The following is a 21821-nucleotide window of genomic DNA, read 5'->3' on the forward strand; positions in this document are numbered from 1 at the left end:
TGCTTCCAAGAATCATCCAATGGATCAAAATTCAAGTAAGTCACCTTCTCATGGTGTAGCACAACATATGGAAAAGACCCACAGTAACAATAATAATAGCAGAAACTATAGTAGTCACAGGGATGCAGATAGGGTAGTGTTGCTTATGAATGATTTTTAGAGCCTAGTTCCCTCTCCTAGAAGTGCCCACCAATAGGCCCTCCAAAAACAGGGTATGCATCAATAGGAACTCCACCAGCAATCCATTAAACAATATGGAATTTAATCAGTTGGGTTCCAGATCCCACTCGAGCCCAATAGATCAAGACAAACGAAGCAAATTTCATAGCAGACTCAGGAAGAAAAATGCATAAAGGCAGAGCCAATGGATGCTTATGACTTTCTTAATTTGGATAAAAGTAGGGCAATGCAAGAAATGATTGAAATAGACGATGGGAAGGGAAAGGAAGGGGCAAGAGAGCATGACCATGGTAGAAGACATGCACAAGGGGGAATGACTATATACAAGTGTAGTCTCAGTCTACATTGAGGATGATTGCCAGTTGTGAAGTGGTGTTTGTAGACGTTAATGTAGAGCCAACCATAAGCGATGGAAAGGAACCTACAAAGAGTGAAGGAATCAAAATTGCAGCCCAAACTGCATGTAGCAGGTTTTAACTTGACCATCCTCATGCTTATTTTTTACTTTTCAGTTGCAACTTCTTCAATGGTGAATTATTTCGAAGTTAACATTTATTTATTGTTAGGCACTAGTAGGTGCTATCCCAACACTATCCAATAGGCACCTACTATTACAGTGAGTAGGATTTCAGAAATATAAGGCCATTCACCTCAAAATAGACAGTTTCAACTGTGGTTTCACTGATTAATTTAGCCAACCATTCTAGTGCCTTTTGCTTATACATGGATAATAAATGCTTTTCATGGACACTATTTCATGATATTTCCTTTCATGGTTAATTTTTTCCAAAGGAGTGTCTCTGTTACTTTCTATAAAGCGTGAGTGGTGTCACTTTGTTTCCAGATTGGTGTTACATTTTTTTAAATAAAGTGACAATCCAAAAACATACAGAATATGAATCTTTATTTAGATGAAGTCTGAAGACTACCTTTACATACAATTTTCCTTACCAAAACTGAAAATGGAAATGTCCTAGGCAACTAGCCTGACCATTCATTATTGTCTTTCCTATAAAGTATTTGCCCTTTTAAATTTTATCAATTGTCATTTTTCTTTTTTAAGGATTTTGATTGTTTCTTGGTTGCTCCCCAAGCCATATTTGTTGATACTATTTACTCGATAAAGCACCATTCTATTGGAAGAATGTATTTTTGCAAACTGGTTATCTCAAGTAGATCTTGATTCCTCTTTAATAGTAGACAAAATTGCAAATATACTCTTTATTTTAACATTGAATTGCCATAAACTAAATTGAATCTATTAGGCTCACTAACACACAGTTCAATACTAGATACAATTAGATAAGGTGATTTTATTTATTTTTAGTAAATGATCACAAGAGTAGCTCAATGGACTGAACATTACATCCAACAAACAAAAGGATAACGTGGGAGTGTGAAATACATTTCCTAGAAGGAATCTAAGTGCTAAAGTGTTTTTTAAAGTGATAAACACTGAGATCAATGCAATGCAGCTATAAATAAGATAAGAGAAGATTATGTTTAATGTCGAACTAATGACCACAAGATTTAGCATGATTCAAAAGTAGAATTAGTGGAATTACTGGAATTAGTGCAAGTACATAATGGGAGTGCAAAAGAAACTACTAACCCTAATCTACAAAAAAGAAAAAACAACCAAAAGCTAATCCTTAATACTCCAAAATAATATAGATACAAAACAAAACTCATATCAAAGATAAGATGCAGACATTAGAATCTCATTGGATGTCTCATTAGAGCTAGAAGTAGGATGAGAGGAGGAAGAAGAAATAAACACGATATAAGAAATGGTTTTAGAAGAAATAGCTTTTACAAAGATGTAAATTGCAGAGAGTTTTGCAAGAGGCACGTCCAGAGATGTGGCCCTGTTACCACTCAAACCAACAGGGGACCTAAAAGGGTTCCTAAGAGGGAAACTGCTAGGTTAAGGGCAACAATGGAGCCTTAGCCCACTATCACCATAGCTAAGTATCCTTTCTCTTTACAGATTTTCACCAATGGGAGGAGTTTTGGTAGTGTAGGGATCACTTGTAAAGTATATGTCAATGGACAGGTGAGAAGCGACCTTGAAAACCCTTTCCCAGGGATGGAGTGAGGAATGCAACTTGCTTGCTCTTTAAGCAAGGGAATTGGTCCACCAGAGGTAAGGGGTGAGGATTGGAGGGTTAAGGGAGAAAGGATAGGCATATAAACGAGGTTCTCAATCCCTATATTCCTTGGGAATCTTCGATTCCCAAATGGTCCTTGAAAAATAATATTTATTGAGAAGTAGGACCACACGGGGCCAAGTGGACCCATCCCAAGTTCGGGGATGTAATGGAGAACCCAATGATGTTCCTATCCTGGAAAAGGTGAGGGGAAAGGACCAAACGAGAATACTTACTTCAAAAGGTTGAATTGATCCTATTGATGTTTAGCCTTTGGGGATGCCTAGGCAAAATTCGATCCTAGTGCTAGGGCTTCGGATTCCCGAATATTCCACCATTATAATTGCCTCAAATTTGGAGGAAAGGGGGTGGGGACCCATTAGCGCAGTAGCCTATAGGAGATCATAGTTTTTCCTTGGGTCAATTCCCAGGAAATTGATGCCCTAGGTGTCACTAGTGGGGATAGACTTGGGGAAAAAGGGGGAAACGGTAAAAGGAGGGTTGAAATGATCACCACTTTAAGGGACTAGTGCAAAATTCACTTGGGGATATGGAGTCAAGGATGGTGATGAGTAAGAACTTGGTTTCTTGATCAAGGAGGCCCAGAAAGTCAACTTCATCTAATGTTGAGAGAAAGAAAAGAAAAGTGACCTTCAAGCATTTATACTTCAAAGAAAATGATGCAAGCTTATCGAGACAAATAATCTCTAGGACATTTTATTCATATAACATTGGCACATACATTAAATTATATAAAACATGCTCAATTCCACATTTCGATTATGCAACAACTAGCCTAATTTTAGCAGTATGAAATAACAAGAATAATAACATCAAAATTCACTTACAAAATTATAGATTATATCAAACTAGCATTTTATTCAGAAGAAAAAGCTCCAGGACAAGATAAATAACCCAAATCCATACGTCAAGATTCATCCATCTCCAGAAAATATCCTCGAAGAAAAAATGTGAAGTTCTTTATGATTAGAGAGATCCCAAGTCAAGTGATGATAAAAATGAGTGTATCTAACATCAATATATAGCCTCCTAAGGAGTTTGAATTATCCTAGCCTCCTAAGGAGTTTGAATTAGCCTATGGGCCTACATTAGCCCCCAATGATAAAATAATGTGCAAATAAAATCCCTATTGGTGACAAGCCCACCAAACTTGCTCGCAAGTGTAAAAATAAGCCTCACAAGGGGCCAAATACTAATATGTACATGTCATAGGGCCTTCAAAAGGCTCAATAATATCCTGAATTTCCATATTGAGGAATAAATTCCTTGGAATGTGATGGAAAAGGGGATGGCCCCTTGTTCTCCAAGTAGTAGACCTATGGTGTTCCCAGTGGGTCTAAGGGCACATAAAGGACCCCATTGGTCTCCATATGATTCAAAGATGCCTATAGATCCTATGTAAGGGTCTAAGTGGTGGAATGAATGCTTCCATGACATCGTACAAGTATTGGGACACTTTCCAAGAGTGTGGGGCTCTTGTGGGGGCATGTCGGGCAAAATGTACCAACCATATCACCGTTATCCCAAAAGTGGATCCCTAGTAGTATCTAAGCATCCATGAATATCCGTGGATTGTTTTATGTTGTTGTGGAGGCCCATGGCTCTCTATTCTCACCCTAAATGTGCCAATATAGACCTCTGGGGCTTATGAACCCATATAGGGAGACCAAGCCCAAATGGAAACCACTTGTAATCTTGCATAAGATCCAATGTGTCCCCTAGGCCCATAGTACAACCAATCATTAAAATAATCGGGAAAAGAGCTTACAAATCATGGATAAAAGAGTGGGCACTTCATAATGGCATGCCCTTCCATAGTGGGCTTTGGCATGTTCCAGTGTCTCCAAGCTCCAAAGGGGGTTACCCAAGTACCCTATTAGGTGGTTTCATCACTTAAAGGGGATAGTATGTCCAAGGTACATCCCTTTAATGGGGGTGGCAAGTGAGATGGAATAGGGAATGAGAGGGGTAGTCTTATGCTACATAGTAGGGCATAGGGGTAGCTAGATAAGGGGAGGCCAACACCTAGGTATGTAATGTATAAGAGGGAGAAATCGTGGTACATGAAGTGCCTCGACCTTGATTTTTCCACCCTTCTTTATATGTCTTTTTACCTTTTATGGCTTTTATTTAATTAACTGCTCAGGGATCAAAGGACAAGAACATGATGTGTAAGATATAAGAGTGATTACCCCTTTTAGGTAGGGCATTTCATTTCCCTCCACGGGTTGGGACAATCATGGGTTCCTGAATGATAGAGGAGGCTGCAAGAGTTGGGTTGGGACAATCATGGGTTCTAGGATGCAAGAGTCTACCAAGACTTTATAAAATAACACCGGGATATAAAATAAGACCACCGCCACATCCTAGTTATTGAGATGAACCATCAAAATAAGCCCATGGTATAGATTTATCGATGGTTTCAGCAACGATATTCCTGCTTGGTTGCTTGGGGTCATCATCCAACATCAAATTATATAGAGCCATAATGTGTGAGATCAATAATTTCCATTTGGGAGCCTTGTCATGGAAGATGAGGTTATTCCGAGTAATCCATATACTCCAACATACTAGCAAGGGAAGGTTGCGAAGCTTTGAAGGGTGGACTTGGTTCCACCAAGATTCCCATGCACTACAAACAGTGTCTCCCGACCATCTATATGAAATTTCCATCAACTAATATATCTTATTCCATAATTGTGTCACAACATCACAGTGCAAAAATAAATGATCAATAAATTTTGAACTGCATCTACAGAGAATGCACCAAGTGGGACCTTGGAAGGAGTGGCAATGTAGGATATCACTTATAGGGGCTTTGTTGAGAAGCATGCACCACATAAATAGCTTGGCTTTGGACATTATTTTTAACTACCACAACGGACACCAGCACCAAATAGTGTTTTGGGGTTCATGATCAACGTATATAAAGGGATATCCTGCTTTTGGAGTGTAATTACCATGTTGAGATATAGCCCAAACTAATTCATCCTCCCTATTTTGTGTCCGAATATAAGCTTTTGAGAGTGCATTGGTATAGTTAGACCATTCATGATGCCATCTATCCGGGATCCTCAGGTTCAGTGCAAATTTCCAAGCTTGACCAAAAATGGTAGAATTGTCAGAATCCACGATCTAGTTTAGTGTCCTTATCCCAGATGTATCTAGAAGGTGAATTTGTTCAGGTGGTATAATATGTACATTTCTGCTGCTAGACCAAGCATCCATCTCGATGTGAAGCTTGGTGACTACTCTAACCACCCAAGCCAGTATCGAACGGATGAATTCCATAAAATTCAAAACAGCTCGCCAAATTGTTGATATAGCAGATCTATTCCAGTTGGGGCTCCTAATCCAATCATCAATACACTGAGGGTGAATGTACTTTTTTGTGACCACTTCCATCCAAATATTTTTTGTGGAGAGTATCTGCCATCCCATTTTAGCTGCAAGGGCCTTGGTAAAGCAAGCCAGATTCTTCATTCCCCAGCCTCCCCATTTCTTTGGTAATGCAATTTGATCCCATTTTATCCAAGAAAATGGTCTACGTTCATTGTCACCTCTCCATAGTAGCTTGCAGCATAACTTTTGAATTATGGATATAATTCCTTTTGGGATCCAAGCCAATGACATCCAATAGACAAGAATTGCCTCTAATACTGATTTGATAAGAACAAGGTGCCCCGCCTGAGATAACCATTGATGATGCCAGATGTTTATTCTTTTTTCAACCTTGGCTACTAGCCACATCCAATCAACAATTCTATAGTTGTTGGGCTTGAGGCAGAATCCCAAATACTTAAGTCCTTCTTCAAAAGGGAGTATTGTGTATGGAAACCTCTGAAGAGCATAGTCAATTTGGAGCTATGAACATCTAATAGTTGTTAGTGTAGACTTCTCTTGATTGTTGACCATCCCAGTGGCTTTGAAAAATAATTTAAGAGTAGTATTGGACATTAAAGAGTCACTGATCTTGCCATTCAAAAAGATGAGGATATCATCCACAAATAATAGATGTGACAAAATGATGTTATTTGCTATTCTGACACCTTTAAGTCTGCCCTGGTTCTTATCTTCGGTGATTAATCTACTCAGACCATCCATTACTAATAGAAAGAGTAATGGTGATAATGGGTAGCCCTGCCTGAGTCCACGTTCTACATGAAAGAAAGTTGGAAGTAGACCCATTGATGAGGATACTGTATGATACAATGGATATACAACACATTATCCAATTAATGAAAGCATGAGGGAATCCCAAATGAGTCAGTAACATCCTCAAATATAACCAAGTGGTTCTGTCAAAAGCCTTCGATAAATCAATTTTGAATATCATGCCCTTCAGATTTTTTTTTTTCATAGAATGCAATCCTTCCTGAGAAATACCTATAGCTTCGTGGATTTGACGATTTTCTAAGAAGGTGAATTTTTCCTGTGATATATGTTGCAATAGGATAGGATTAATTCGGGTTAAAATGATTTTTTCCATAATCTTGTAGATACAATTACAAAGGCATATGGGTCCAAAGTCATTGAAGGATTTGGGGTTGTCATATTTGGGGATAAGGGAAATAAAGGTTGTATTGAAATCTTCGTAAATCCTTCCATTCACCCGACATTCCTCAATGACCTTGAGAAGATTATGACCAATCAGATCAAAGAAAGCTAAGTAGAATTCTAGAGGCTGGCCATTCGGGTCAGGACTCTTATCTTTATTAAACCATTTACTCTTATATTTATTAAACCATTTAAGCACAACTTCTAGTTCCCCCATAGTCACTGGCCCAATTAATTCCTCAGCTACCTCCTCATCTACAAAACAAGGAAAAAGTCTTGCAATATTTAGAATTTCTACTATAGTGGCATCCTAAGGTGCTTTAAATAATTTCCTGAAATGCGAGATGCCCAAATTTGCAAGACCTCTGAAAGATTGAATTACTAAACCTTGATCAACTTCCAGTTCCTAGATCGTATTGACAGGTCCTTAGCAAACTGCAGAAAGAATTTGGTATTCTCATCTCCAGATTGTAACCAAATGGATCTCCTCTTAAGCCTCCAAGTTTCTTCCCTATCCTTCAATATCTTGAATCTCTGAGATTCTAGATGAATAATCTGAGTTTTTTCTTCCATCGTTTCATATCCACTGCTGACTGGATCTTCTAGCTTATGAAGTTCATCCTCAATGTTTATGAGAGTGTCCTCTTCCCCCTTTTTCTTGGCCTTTGCGCAGTCTAACATCCTTTTCTTTAGTAGGTTCATGTTCCTGGAAAAATGTTCAGATGTGGGCTGGCCTTCAATTAGTGGGCTTGCCTGCCATGTTTCTTAACAATATGATGGTATTCTTCACCTCTTAACCAGGTTGAGTTGAATTTAAAAGGAGCCTTAGGCTTAAGGGAAAAACTTGAGATTTCTAAATAGCTTGGCGAGTGATTTGAGATTCCTCCCGACCCAAGCCATTGCTAGATCATGTAAAATTTATTCTTTAAATCTACTCCTTAATAAGAAATTGATCGAGCCTCCTCTCTAGCATGGGATCCCCAATTCTCTGATTTTGTTAGGTCAACTGAAGTCACGCAACAGTTGTGTCAATTAGATTATTAGTCTCCAACATTTGGACGAAGAAATCCGAGAGGTTTTCTATTTGTGCATGATTTCCCAAAGATTCAACATGTTCCATTGAGAAGTTGAGGTCACCCCCAAAGATTATGTTATCTTCCATTAATAACGAAGAGTGCATGAGGGATTCCAAAAATTCTACATGATTGTGGCAAGGTCCATAGATATTAACAATTTTGAGATCCATCCCTAATTCTTCTGAGAAAATATCCGCCATTAGGACTCCTTCCCTCCCCCATACATTCAGAAGCTTCATCAATTTACAATCTATACCTATAACAATGCCACCTAATTTACCTTGTACATCTAAGGCATAGAAAGTCCATCCAGGTCGTAATGCTTCCATAAGAGAACAAATGAGTGTACTACTCCCAAGAGTCTCCTGAAGGAAAATCACATCTACCTTTTCTAATTCTAACAGTCTTCTAAGGGCTAGTTTCTTGGTAGGGCTAGCCAACCCTCTACAATTAAAAGATAGCCACTTCATTGGGAAATCGGGTTCGGGTTGCCTCTTGCTCTAAGAACCCCTTCAAGTGATAATTTCCTACCTTCTGCAACATCCATACTGACCTTATGGATTTCTTTCAAAATATAGGACTATCTTCCATGAGATGTTTTAGGTAAATTCAGATGAGTTGATAAGCCAAGGCCCCGACCCACAACAACAAATGGTTTGGTCAGATATCACAAATTATATCTGTGGATAGTATTGGATTCAGATGAATTATTGTCCCTAACTACCATGGTTGACATTGAAACTACATGGATGGAGGGAGAAGGTACTGGGAAACATGCAGGAATGGAGATTGAGGTGCATGTAATTGAACTAAAATCACAATGAGAGAGAGGACTCGCAACATTCTAAACAAGATGGGAATCAATAGCCTCATTCAAACTATAAGGAATAAGAGTTGAGAGAGAGGAGACATTACTGGGAGGGGGTTGATTGTAGATGCACCTGCTTGAGTAACCCTTGGGGCTGAAGGTCGAGCAATAGAGTCTTGCTTCCTTTTTTCCATGGCCTGCTTACTAAGAACATGAATCAAGCTCATTTGAGGCATATGGTTCATGGCATCTATTCCTGTCCTATGTCCTATTTTCCCATCCAGCAGATCAACTTCTACCTTATCCTTGGAAATAAGGCGACATTCCTTGTAGAGATTTCCAAAATCATGATGCTTTCTACAATGAAAAGGGACCCCTTCATAGTCCAATTTCTGCAATTTCATGATATTATGCGATTGAAGCTTCAGACTCTCCACCAGTCCCTCTCTAGTGTCGAGATGGACCAAAATGCTTGCGTAAGATATTTTTCCAGAATCTAAAAAGGATTTATCATAGTTGATAAATATCCCCAAATAATTCCCAATACACCTAAACAAATCCTCGACCCATAATTGTAGAGGTAAACCTAGCAATCTAACCCATATGGGTCCAACTCCCAGCTACTCTCGCTCGAGATTGAAAAGGGGCGTCCATCTCTTCAACATTACAAACATCATTTCAATGTGCCAATATCTAGTCATGACCCAGGAGGCGTGTTTTGGATTATGAAACCTCAATGCAAACCAACCCCTGGTCATTGTTACCATTGACGACAAGTTGTCCAAAACTTGTCCCCAAATCTCTATAATCCATTTCTTCAATTGAGATGACATGTATTCTCTACCGCGAACCCTACCCACCAACACAATATCTGCCATTTCCATAACATTGTCCAATTTGATGCCTTCCCCAAATACCAGTAATCTTCCTTTTTCTCTGACCTTGGTACTTTTTGATTTCTTCCATTTCTTCTGCTGATTACTGTCACTAGATATGATGAAATCCTAAGTGTGAGAATCCAAAGGAGAGCTAACCCTAACTTCTGACTGATGGCCCTCCGCATATACGACTGGAATGCCCTCAAAACATCCCAAGGTCTGCACAGGAAATGTCTTGATTTGGGATTACGAACTCATGTAGAGAACCCTGACCACCTGTTTCCACAAATTGAACTCTGAAAGAGCCCGACTCATAAAGCAAAGCCGCGACTTCAGGGTGCCCATCCTGGTGGGATGATTCACCACCAAAATTGACAGATGAGGTAGGGTTTAAGAAGGACTCTAGGGGCTGGAGAGAGGATGGCGACGAAATTGGTAGATTAGTGAGAGGCTATGAGAATTGCTCCATGGAGAATCCAAAAGTCTGTAGCCCTAACGAGACCTAACCAATGGAAATGGTATTCCTAAAATCTAAAGAAGTGGGGCATCCAAAAGATTGTTTCGGAGAAACCCTAGGTTCAACAACTTGTGAATTCAGTAATCCATCCATGCTTGGTGACCCCATAGTGATATGATGAGGTGGAGATTCAATCTAGATCGACACTTAGTCATAGGAGTGAGCTGAATAATCAACAAGATCTTCGTCCATCTCATCGAAACAAATCTTGACCTACAGATGCTGTATTCCTCCTCCATACCTGGCAAACAATTACTCGACTCCATGAAGCCCTAATCCGATGCCCGAATACTCCACCCAATAGACAGTCATAGTGAAAAGCACCCATCCCATGTCTGTCGAGAGAGTTGTAGTCTGTTGGAAATAGTTACCCAAACCCTTGCGCGAGACACAAGTTTGATCCGCCGAAAGAATTCAGAGCCATTTGCCCCTCAGTCTTCATATATATATATATATATATATATATATATATATATAAAAAAGAGTGACCACATTTGTGTAGAGAGGGATGATGACAGAAGTAAACCAAGCTATCTAATTTTTAATTCATTTCTCACTCTGCTGCTTGTTTTTCCTCTGCTTCTACATTAACATTTTGGATGGATTGTGCATTAGAAATTTGCAGAATTCTTATATCAAATTAGAGTCAATTGGTTTTAGGACAGGTATATGAATTAGCCCCTTGGGTTAGCATGAGTGTTTGAGAATTGTGAACAGGAAGCAAGAGGTCTCAAGGTCAAGGCCCCAGATGGTTCCTGATGTGAATCTTACTTGATATCCCTGTTAGATTAGATTACAATGGTCTACATGGATCACTTTACACCCAAGTTATAAGAGGCTATATAGATCCCCTCGCCATTCTCTTGATTCTCATCCTTAATGCCATTATCGGAGTACGACAGGAGAGTAAAGATGAGAAGGATTTGGAAGCTCTCAAAGAAATGTAATATGAACAAGCAAAGGTCTTGAGAGATGGATGTTATGTTCTAGATCTTCCTGCCCAAGAACTTGTTCCAGGAGATCTAGTTTAACTGAGGGTGGGAGACAAGGTTCCTGCAGACATGTGAATTGCATCCCTCAAGACATCGACATGTAGAATGCAGTGGAGCTCCCTGACTGGAGAGAGCATGTCTCTGCTTAAAAGAACATATCCAGTTCCCATGAGTGACTGCGAGATGTAGTCAAAAGATTGCATGGTGTTTGCAGGAACTATAGTTCTCAATGGCTGTTGTACTTGCATTGTTGTGAGCATTGGCATGTCTACAGAAATAGGTAAAATTCAGACACAAATTCAGGAAGCTTCTATGGAAGGTGTTGATATGCCTTTGAAAAGGAAATTAGATGAATTCGGTGAAAGACTCACAACAATGATTACTGTTGTTTGTTTTCTTGTTTGGATCATCAACCACAAACATTTTCTCTCATGGGATGTCATAGATGGTTGGCCAAAAAATGTCAGATTCTTATTTAAGAAATGTAGATACTATTTTAAAATTGTTGTAGCTCTGGCAGTTGCTGCTATACCAGAGGGCTTTCCTATTATCATTACTACATGTTTGGCTCTTGGGACTTGTAAGATGGCAAAAAAGAATGATAATGTGCATAATCTTCCTAGTGTGGAGACATTGGGCTACAAAACAATAATTTGCTTTGATAAGACAGGAACACTTACAACTAATCAGATGTTGGTCACTGAATTTATAGCCTTAGGGAGTAGTGCTGGTTCACTTCAAGAGTTTCATGTTGAAGGAACAACATATAATCCTGAGGATGGTAGCATATTAAATTGGTTGGCACATAATATGGTTGCAAATTTGGAAACTCTAGCAGGAATTGTTGCAGTTTGCAATGATGCAGGGATATCTTATCAAGGTCACCAGTTCCATGCTACTGGAATGCCAACCGAGGTAGCTCTAAAGGTTAGTACTTAGATAATTTATTGATTTGTATATTGGTTTTCATGTCATCTTCTACCATTTGAAACTGTGAGGGTCAATTTGGAAGTACTAAAACAAGTACCGAAGAGCATTCTGTAGAGGATTAATGGGCTAAATGAATTCTCTAGTTTGTAGTAACGAGAAGGGCATACTAAAAGCAACCTAAAGTATGGATGACACCCGATTGAGATATATAATTTTGATTTATAATGATTCATGGATTCTTGAAGAAAACAAACATGTAATTTGTTCTACCATTTGTTGTTCTAGCATAACCTGCCTATTTCTTTCTCGCGGCTTGTATGAAGGTCTTGATTGAAAAGATGGGAGTTCCATATCCAAAGGCAGGCGATGAAAGTGTCATTGTCAAAAATAGCGAAGTAAAATTACGTGAGTGCTTATGCCCATGTTTTGATTTAATCATGTGATTTAGAATTTATCATTCTCATCTTTCTGCAACAATGAATTGTATACTGGAGTTATATTCTCTAACTTGTTGAGCCTCATTTTTGGTTTTGTATAGGTAATTGTGATTGGTGGATACATAGATCAAAGAGGTTGGCTTTGTTGTAGTTTGATTGTTATCGTAAATCATTGAGTGTTATTGTTAGGGAACCTTCTGGACAAAATCATCTCTTAGCAAAGGTTGTTATTTGCTAAAAATGTTTTGTTATTGTCCTTTTCAATCCTACGTTAAACTCTATTTATCCAGCATGTGGCATGCTTCTGTAATATCTCAATTTCCATTATATATATACATCTCTCTCTCTCTCTCTCTCTCTCTGTCTATCTATATATCTATATATATATATATATATATATATATATATATATATATATATATATATATATATATATATATATATATATATATATATATATATACTAAAAATTTCTCAATTTTGTTGATATATCTTAATTTTTTTGTTTTCCCTACATGTCAATCTTAGTTTGAAGCATTTGTTTTGTGTTACTTTGTATTATATCTTACTTGTAAGTTGTACCATGTACCATTCTAATGTTAAGGCTTGAGATATCTTGTTAAAGGTTAACAATAAAATTTGTGACTTGAAAATATATATTGCATATTCCCTTTACTCCTGGGTGCAGTATATATACTAGACATATCAATGTTACTTCATATGAATAGCTATAATGCCTAGAAAATATTGCCATGGGAATGATCATAGAAAAACTATTATGATATAGACATGGGAAACAATATTCAAAAGATATCAAGATTGTGGATATTGAGTGCGTTGATATTTTTGCATTTCCTTTCTTAACTTGTATGTTTCACTAGCAAAACAGTTCAGGATACCTTTGTTCAGTGATATCAAAGTCTAGCTTTTTTGCAGGGTGTTGTGGAAAATCTACTGGAAATGAGCGCTTTTCAACAACTTGCAGATAGAACAATTGTTGAATTGGACCATGCATCGAGGGAATTATTCTTGATGCTTCATGAAATGAGTTCGAAGGCTCTACGTTGTTTGGGCCTGGCATACAAGGATGAATTGGGAGAGATGAGTGACTATGATGGAGAGAAGCATCCCACTCATATGAAATTGTTGGACCCAACGAATTATTCCAGTATTGAAAGTGACCTTATCTTTGTTGGTTTGGTTGGATTAAGAGTAAGTTCTGCCATGTTGGATTATTTTGCCTATTTTTTTGTCTCTTACCTTTAACTTGCTGTGATATTTGAATTATGGCCTATCATGGGCCTTATTATATTTATTTCTCCCGATTTTCTTCCCCTACATCTGTGTTGGGCTTCTTGTTGTCATGAATATGTTGTATTATTTTCAGTGAATCTCTTGACATTGACTTACTTGAAACTAACCAGATCCTCCTCGTGAAGAATTTCACAAGGAAATATAGGATTATTGAGATGCGGGTATTCAAGTAATGGTGATTAATGGTGACAACAAGTACATAGTTGAATCCATATGTCGGGAAGTTGGTGTCTTCTATGAGGGAGAGGATCTAAGTGGTAAATTTTTTACTAGAAGAGAATTCATGGCATTATCTGTGGATAAGCATGTTGAAATATTTGCAAAACCTGGTGGTCGAGTTTTCTCTTGAGCAGAGCCAAAGCATAAGTAGGATATAGTTTGAATGCTCAAAGAAGCTAGAAAAGTGGTGGCAATGACTGGAGATGGTGTCAACGATGCCCCTGCCTTGAAGCTTGCAGAAATTGGAATTTCCATGGGAATTGTTGGAACAGAGGTATGCTAGTGTTCTCTTTCAGAGGATTTTCTATTTATTTCATTTTGTCTTTAGCCATTCACCCACTGCTTTATTAGGTGTTTTCTCTGCCACAATATCTTAATTAATTAGTGGTATCCCTAGCAGTGTTAGGTGTTAAATTCTGATGTATATGAGCTAGGGTAATGACAAAAGATGCAATTGGATTTCAAACAGTGTTAGGTTCTAACATCTGATGTATATGAGCTAACATGTGCATTGTTGATTGGAAAAATATAACTATATCATCTCTGTATTGGAGGATGCTTGGCACTATCACTTGTGTAGTTATATGGCTTTTGGAATCCTATTCTCTGTAACATGTCATGTTTATTTCCAACAGAGTCAGGGGAAGTGTTTTGTCTTCCGTATTCATTGCAACTCATAGTGGGAAACTAAAATAAACTAATAAAGTAACAACTTTATGGCCATATGAAAGTAATGTGCATTGCGTCTAGTTAAATGGATGGATCATTGGTGGAAAATCCATCTAAATATCAAGAAATGAACCCAACCATCTTAGGCATTCAAGCTTGGAGCAATAATGGCCATTAAGAAGCAAAGGAGACTACTGTCATATACTCTTGTTAACAACACCTTTCCAAATTGAAAATTTTCCACAATGCAAAATTTTTGACTTTCAAGCTTACTAAGCATTTTAAAATACATAAATTTGCGTTAGAAAAGTTCCATCTAAGATATCCATTAAAGTGTTGGAGAAAATCGCATGCTTGTGTTTCACCTTGAAACAACTAAAAATCGTATTTGGGAAATGTCCAAATAGTGGGCAAAAATAGTTGATCCTCTGGGTTAGTTTGAAATGTCCTAGAAATATGGATTGGTAGATGGTTTGATATCTGCATTAGTTTTTAGTTTACAGTTTCCCATGTGTGTATGTGATTACATCATAAATGTTTTAACAAAATCTAATATCTACATGACTAATTAATTGTACCCATCCCCAACCTAATGACATCCAAACTTGGTGAACCAACTTTTCTTATTTTTATGATATTATCTCTCATTGTGCGATACATGCTCTCTAGCCCAGCATGGAAGAGAATGTCTTGTCCTATCCTATTAAAAATTTTGACTTGGTCAAATTACATAAAAACAAAAATAAAAATAAAATAAAATAATAAAATAAATAATTATATTGATAGCTATAATTAGTTATAATTAATAATTAAACCAGCCTAGATCCATCTTAGCTCCAGATATACTTAGCTCCCATAGGGATCAAATACCTTGAGGTGCAAACCTCTTTTAGAATGAAAGGAGATTTCATCCCTCTTAATGCTTGGTAGATCAAGAGTTAAGATGGATCTAGGCTGGTTTAACTGTAAATTATAATGACTTACACAGTTCATATTTCAGTGTTACTATCATATAAGTGTTGAAAAGTGTGCAACAAGAAATGCTTGTTGAGAGTGCAACAAGATGATGGAGCTTAGTGAAAAGAGTCGCCTTCACTAAGTGGGCCCGCAGGCTATTTTTTGGCGCAAGTCTATTTTTAGACATATGGATCATGTCTATGGATTGCAGGTTGCTGTTTATGGATGATTGGTCAAGTTGGGAAAAATAGATGGACTTCTATTTTTGATCAAAGTGTGAGTGATCAAAGTCTATTTTTAGACTGGCTGTCAAAAATAGAAAAGTCAAATATTATTGTCTCATAATAATATTTGGACTATAAACTTGATCTTATTCTCTTGGAGCACTTCAGGATGAGCTACGGATGTGGTACATGCAGATCCCAGAAGTAAATACGTGGTTACCTATGGGATGACTAATATTTGCATGCAGGACTTCAGTTAGAACTCAAGTGAGTTGAGTTTAGTGGACTGGAGGTGCAGTTGATGGAGTTGTGTTCAATTTAGCTTTGTTAAACTGGTTGTATTTAGTCTAACTGATCAATAGACTAGAGATGAGTTGGGTGAATTAGTTATTAATTAATTCACAAGTTATTAACTCATAATGAAACTATAGAATACATCAGTTAACTCAGTTGCATGTCAGTGCATGTTCAGTTCAACAGGGACAGGTGGTAGAGAATCAGATTGCTATCAGTTGTGACTATAGTTGTGCACCAGATCTTGCACAATCAAGGGATTGAGGATGCCAATGAGTTTGCTCACGTATTTTCCTAGTATTGTAGCCTTTGCTCACGTCCAACAAAGTGTGAGTGATTATTTTGAGGTGAAATACGAGTTTGGGAAGCCATTCTCATCAGTGCTTGAGCAGGTATTGAGCAGTGGAGGCAGGCAAGCAGTGGAATAGATTTGGAGATCATATCTGAGCTGTATTGTCTGTAACAGGTGGAGATACTTGTGAGAAGTATTATGCTGTGTATTGTTACATGATTCAATCAATATAATATACAGATAGTGTGGGGTTTTTAGCGAGATGCTTTCCCCGGGATACATACTGTGTTAATGAGTTTGATTGATGCTTCTATGTGTGCCTGTGAATGTTTCTGCTTCTGTAAATTGATGATCAACGTAGAGGAGATTATGTATTATACATGTTCTGCTTATAATTGTATGATCAGGATAATCTCTGTGAATATGTGTCATATTATTCAAAATTTCTACATGGTATCGGAGCTGCTTGATTTGTAGAAGAGATTTTTACAGGATATCAAGCGAGGATTGATCATCAGATCTATTATTCAGAAGGTGTTTACATTTTATTTCTTCAGGCAGAGTCTGTAATCGGGTTAGGTAGCCTCTGGATTCATCCTTCTTTTGGAAGGTGAGATATCCGGTGAATTCCCATACAGTCAATCTCTGTACAAGAAATACTTTGTTCTCACGAATTCTAGATCGGAAGCGGTTGAGTTTTGTGCTAGTGGAAATCGAATTTAATTCCAAAGCAAGAGATAAAACTCAGAAACATTCAGTGTGAGAATGGAGACAATATGCCCCAGTATCTCACGAAGTTCACCCAATGCCGGGATGAGCTGGGAAGTGTGGGGGTGACTGTCGGATGAGGATGGTGAGTCTAGCACTCCTTGACCTTCCTAAGAGTTGGCATAGCTACCAGGACTCGGTGAATGGAAGGGAGAAACTGCCAAATTGGGAACGAATATGGTCGGATTTGATGCAGGAGGAGATTAGACGGAGCACCAGAGACGGTTCTTCATCCATGCAGGATGAGGAGAACTGTGCCTTAGCGAGTAAGGCGAAGAAGGGGAAGGGGAAGGTTTCTCTTTCCGAATCCAGTTCTTCCAATGATGGGAAGAAGGTTGACAAGGCGAAGGTGAGATGCTTTCGTTGTCATGAGTTGGGTCATTATGCTACTAATTGCCCAAAGAAGAAGTCCAAGAAGGGATCCGGGGAAGGATCTGAAGGTGAGGCAGCCTCACTTGCTTCACAGTTTGAGTTGGACTTCACACTCTTCGCATGCATGGTTTCATCCATGGTGGGAAGTGGTTGGTTTCTTGACAGTGGAGCTTCTTTCCACATGACCGGTGACAAAAGTTTGTTCAGTACTTTGGAGGAGAAAGATCTCCAGATACTCATAGGGATGGGTAATGATGAGAAGTATAGTGTCTCAGGTGTAGGCACGATTATTTTTCAGAGGGAGCATGGAGCTCGCCTTACCTTGACCGATGTCAAGTATGTACCAGGACTGAAGAGAAACTTGGTGTCGATCGCGATGTTGGAAGATAGAGGCTATGATGTGGTCTTTAGTAAGGGAAAGGTTTTCCTTAGACACATCATCACTAGACAGGTGAAGCAGATTGGTTCACGGGTCAAGAACCTGTATGATCTTGAGGTTCAAGATGCATGCAAATCCTTGAGCAGCGAGGCAACTGATGGAGACTTGGTGGTTGAGAGGGAGCGTATATTACCTCTCAACATGCAGAGCCAAAAGAAGTCTCAGACGATTGTGGAGGAGCCACGATTGGTGTAGTAGCTTCAGGAGGTTGTGGAGCAGCCACAACAAGGGAAGCTGAGAGGAGATTGAGTAGAGACATCTACTCATGCAGAGACCTCCAGTAGGGGGAAACTTCGAGCCAGGTGGGCTGAGGGATCGCATGCAGCGATACCTCCAGGTAGGAGGTGGGGTGATGTGGATTGATTGTCCCAAGGAGGAGGGGCATGATCCTTGAGGTACCCAACCTCTTGGATGAGACCTTGCTACGAGAGCCCCGATGTGTAGTAGCAGGAACTGACTGATTGGGTAGAGACAGATGCGGATGGAGCAGCAGAGAGAGCGACAGTGTAGGGAATCCCAGGACAACGCATAGCTAGCAGGCTGTAGCAATGCGAGAGGCACAAGTGTTTTGCACAGTGCTAGGTGGCACAGAGAGGTGTGCAATGGTGCGAGATGCATGGAGATGTTGCAGTAGCGCAGATGTCAGAGAGGGATCACTTGTCAGTAGCAGGTAGAGCTTCAGCATCAGAGGATGTTTCTATCCCAACAGGGAGGTCAGTCGGGAGGTGCAGTGCGGATGCAATGCTGGGGGATAGAACTAGCAGCAGCACAGATGCAGTCAGAGATCAAAGTGATAGAGGCTAGAGCAGTCAGATACTGAAGAGCACAAAGATGCAGAGCTTTCAGTCGATAGAGGCAATAGCAGTCAAAGACTTTGATGACAGAGCAAGTGGACCAGCCAGATGTGTTGCATGGAGAACATTCCAGAGTTTCAGGATCGGGTTTGAGAGGAAGCCTTTCTTTTTGAGAGGGAGTGTTGAAAAGTGTGCAACAAGAAATGCTTGTTGAGAGTGCAACAAGATGATGGAGCTTAGTGAAAAGAGTCACCTTCACTAAGTGGGCTCGCAGGCTATTTTTGGCGCAAGTCTATTTTTAGACTATGTCTATTTTTAGACATATGGATCATGTCTATGGATTGTAGGTTGCTGTTTATGGATGATTGGTCAAGTTGGGAAAAATAGATGGACTTCTATTTTTGATCAAAGTGTGAGTGATCACAGTGTGAGTGATCAAAGTCTATTTTTAGACTGGCTGTCAAAAATAGAAAAGTCAAATATTATTGTCTCATAATAATATTTGGACTATAAACTTGATCTTATTCTCTTGGAGCACTTCAGGATGAGCTACGGATGTGGTACATGCAGATCCCAGAAGGAAATACGTGGTTACCTATGGGATGACTAATATTTGCATGCAGGACTTCAATTAGAACTCAAGTGAGTTGAGTTTAGTGGACTGGAGGTGCAGTTGATGGAGTTGTGTTCAGTTTAACTTTGTTAAACTGGTTGTATTTAGTCTAATTGATCAATAGACTAGAGATGAGTTGGGTGAATTAGTTATTAATTAATTCACAAGTTATTAACTCATAATGCAACTATAGAATACATCAGTTAACTCAGTTGCATGTCAGTGCATGTTCAGTTCAACAGGGACAGGTGGTAGAGAATCAGATTGCTATCAGTTGTGACTATAGTTGTGCACCAGATCTTGCACAATCAAGGGATTGAGGATGCCAATGAGTTGGCTCAGGTATTTTCCCAGTATTGTAGCCTTTGCTCACGTCCAACAAAGTGTGAGTGACTATTTTGAGGTGAAATACGAGTTTGGGAAGCCATTCTCATCAGTTCTTGAGCAAGTATTGAGCAGTGGAGGCAGGCAAGCAGAGGAATAGATTTGGAGATCAGATCTAAGTTGTATTGTGTGTAACAGGTGGAGATACTTGTGAGAAGTATTATGCTGTGTATTGTTACATGATTCAATCAATATAATATACACATAGTTGGGGTTTTTAGTGAGATGCTTTCCCCGGGATACATACTGTGTTAATGAGTTTGATTGATGCTTCTATGTGTGCCTGTGAATGTTTCTGCTTCTGTAAATTGATGATCAACGTAGAGGAGATTATGTATTATACATGTTCCGCTTATAATTGTATGATCAGGATAATCTCTGTGAATATGTGTCATATTATTCAAAATTTCTACAATAAGGAATTTGAGCCTTATAAGCCCTAACACAATTCATTTATGTTTCAGGTTTCCAAGAAAGCATCAGATATGGTTTTAACTAATGATAATTTCAGTACTATTATTTCCACCATTGTAGAAGGTTGTTCCATCTACAACAACATGAAAGATTTCATAAGGTATCGATCTTTACTTTTGAAAATGCAAATCTGAGACCAACTTGAAAATGTATCACTCTTGATACGATAGTTGTTGGTAGGTTCATTTTCCTGGTCTGTGGGTTTTTTTTCTCTTTCTAGTCTAGCATAATCCTTTGGACTACTCTTATTTTTTGAAAATTTGTTGTAGGTACATGATATCATCAAATTTGGGTGAGGTGGATTTTATATTTATAACTGTTTCATTAGGCATTCCTGAAGGCTTGATTCTTGTGCAACTTTTGTGGGTGAACTTGGTCACAAATGGTCCTCCTACAATACCTCGTGGATTCAATCATTATGACATAGATACAATGAAAAAGCCACCAACGTAGTAAAAATATTACACTTTTCAAATGAAAATTTTGGGGAAAGTTTTTCACACTTTGCAGGATAGAACTATTGATTTATAGTCAGCAAGAACCACAAGAACTAGCAATGCCAGTCAATCTCTGACTAACTTTTTTACCTCAGTTAGTAGTTGTTTTAGGTAGGGTATTTGGAAGTATGTGTTCCTGCCAATACTTTCTTGGAATGAAAATTACATTGGTGTGTGACTTTGTGCCCACATAGGATTCTTTTTCCACTTTATAAGATACCTTTGTATATGAAGGCATGAAAATAAAATCCATAACCACGAAAATACCATCAACCATAACCATCCACCAAATAAGAGTCATTCCTCTCCAACTAAAGACACCAATGCTACCAAGAAGTAGCATCTTTGAGCAAAGAAAGAGTGTGTACCCCCAATCCACCCAAAAATATCCAAGGGTACTAGTTGTAAACTCCATCAATGTGATAACAATCACAATTTGGAACCTCATACAATATGAAGTGTAAAATGGTTGAACTTCATCTCTCTTTGATTCCATAGAATGATTGTTAGGGATTGGATCCTCATTAGAGGTAGTGTCCCCTAAAAATGGAGGAGAGGGGACTTCCATGGGTAGGCAAAGATGAACCATAGTTCTTTCAATAAGCTGCTGGAGGGAGCTTATTTTTAAAATTAGTTCCAAGTGATGTAGAATGTGCATTGTAGAGTTGATCACATAGTTATCTTGGCATTATTTTCTTGCTTAAGCTATTCAATGAACTCATATTTCTAGCAATTCTAGCACACTGTCCAGTTTAGAACACCACATTAGGCTTCAACGAAGTCCTTTTTATTCTTCTTAGTCCACATTGTAGCATGTTCAAATTCATTGAGTATGAGGCAACCTTGCGTATGGTGATAGTTGGCCATCATGATTCCACTATAGTCTAATTCCCTAGAAATTTTCCCAGGCTTCACCCAATCTCTACCCACCATGCAATTGAACCCGTAAAATTCACCTGAAAATG

At 38.6% G+C, this 21821-nt stretch overlaps 1 pseudogene; it reads left to right on the plus strand.

The window, feature by feature from the left end:
- The first annotated feature begins 364 nt into the window (after positions 1–364).
- Positions 365–20812, plus strand: LOC149151693 (calcium-transporting ATPase 2, endoplasmic reticulum-type-like; annotated as a pseudogene).
- The last annotated feature ends 1009 nt before the right edge of the window (positions 20813–21821 follow it).

This window comes from Pinus tabuliformis, chromosome 9 (genome assembly GCF_031772625.1).
Source record: "Pinus tabuliformis cultivar Carrire ecotype Pingquan chromosome 9, CPIR1, whole genome shotgun sequence".
In the NCBI taxonomy this organism is placed as follows: Eukaryota; Viridiplantae; Streptophyta; class Pinopsida; order Pinales; family Pinaceae; genus Pinus; species Pinus tabuliformis.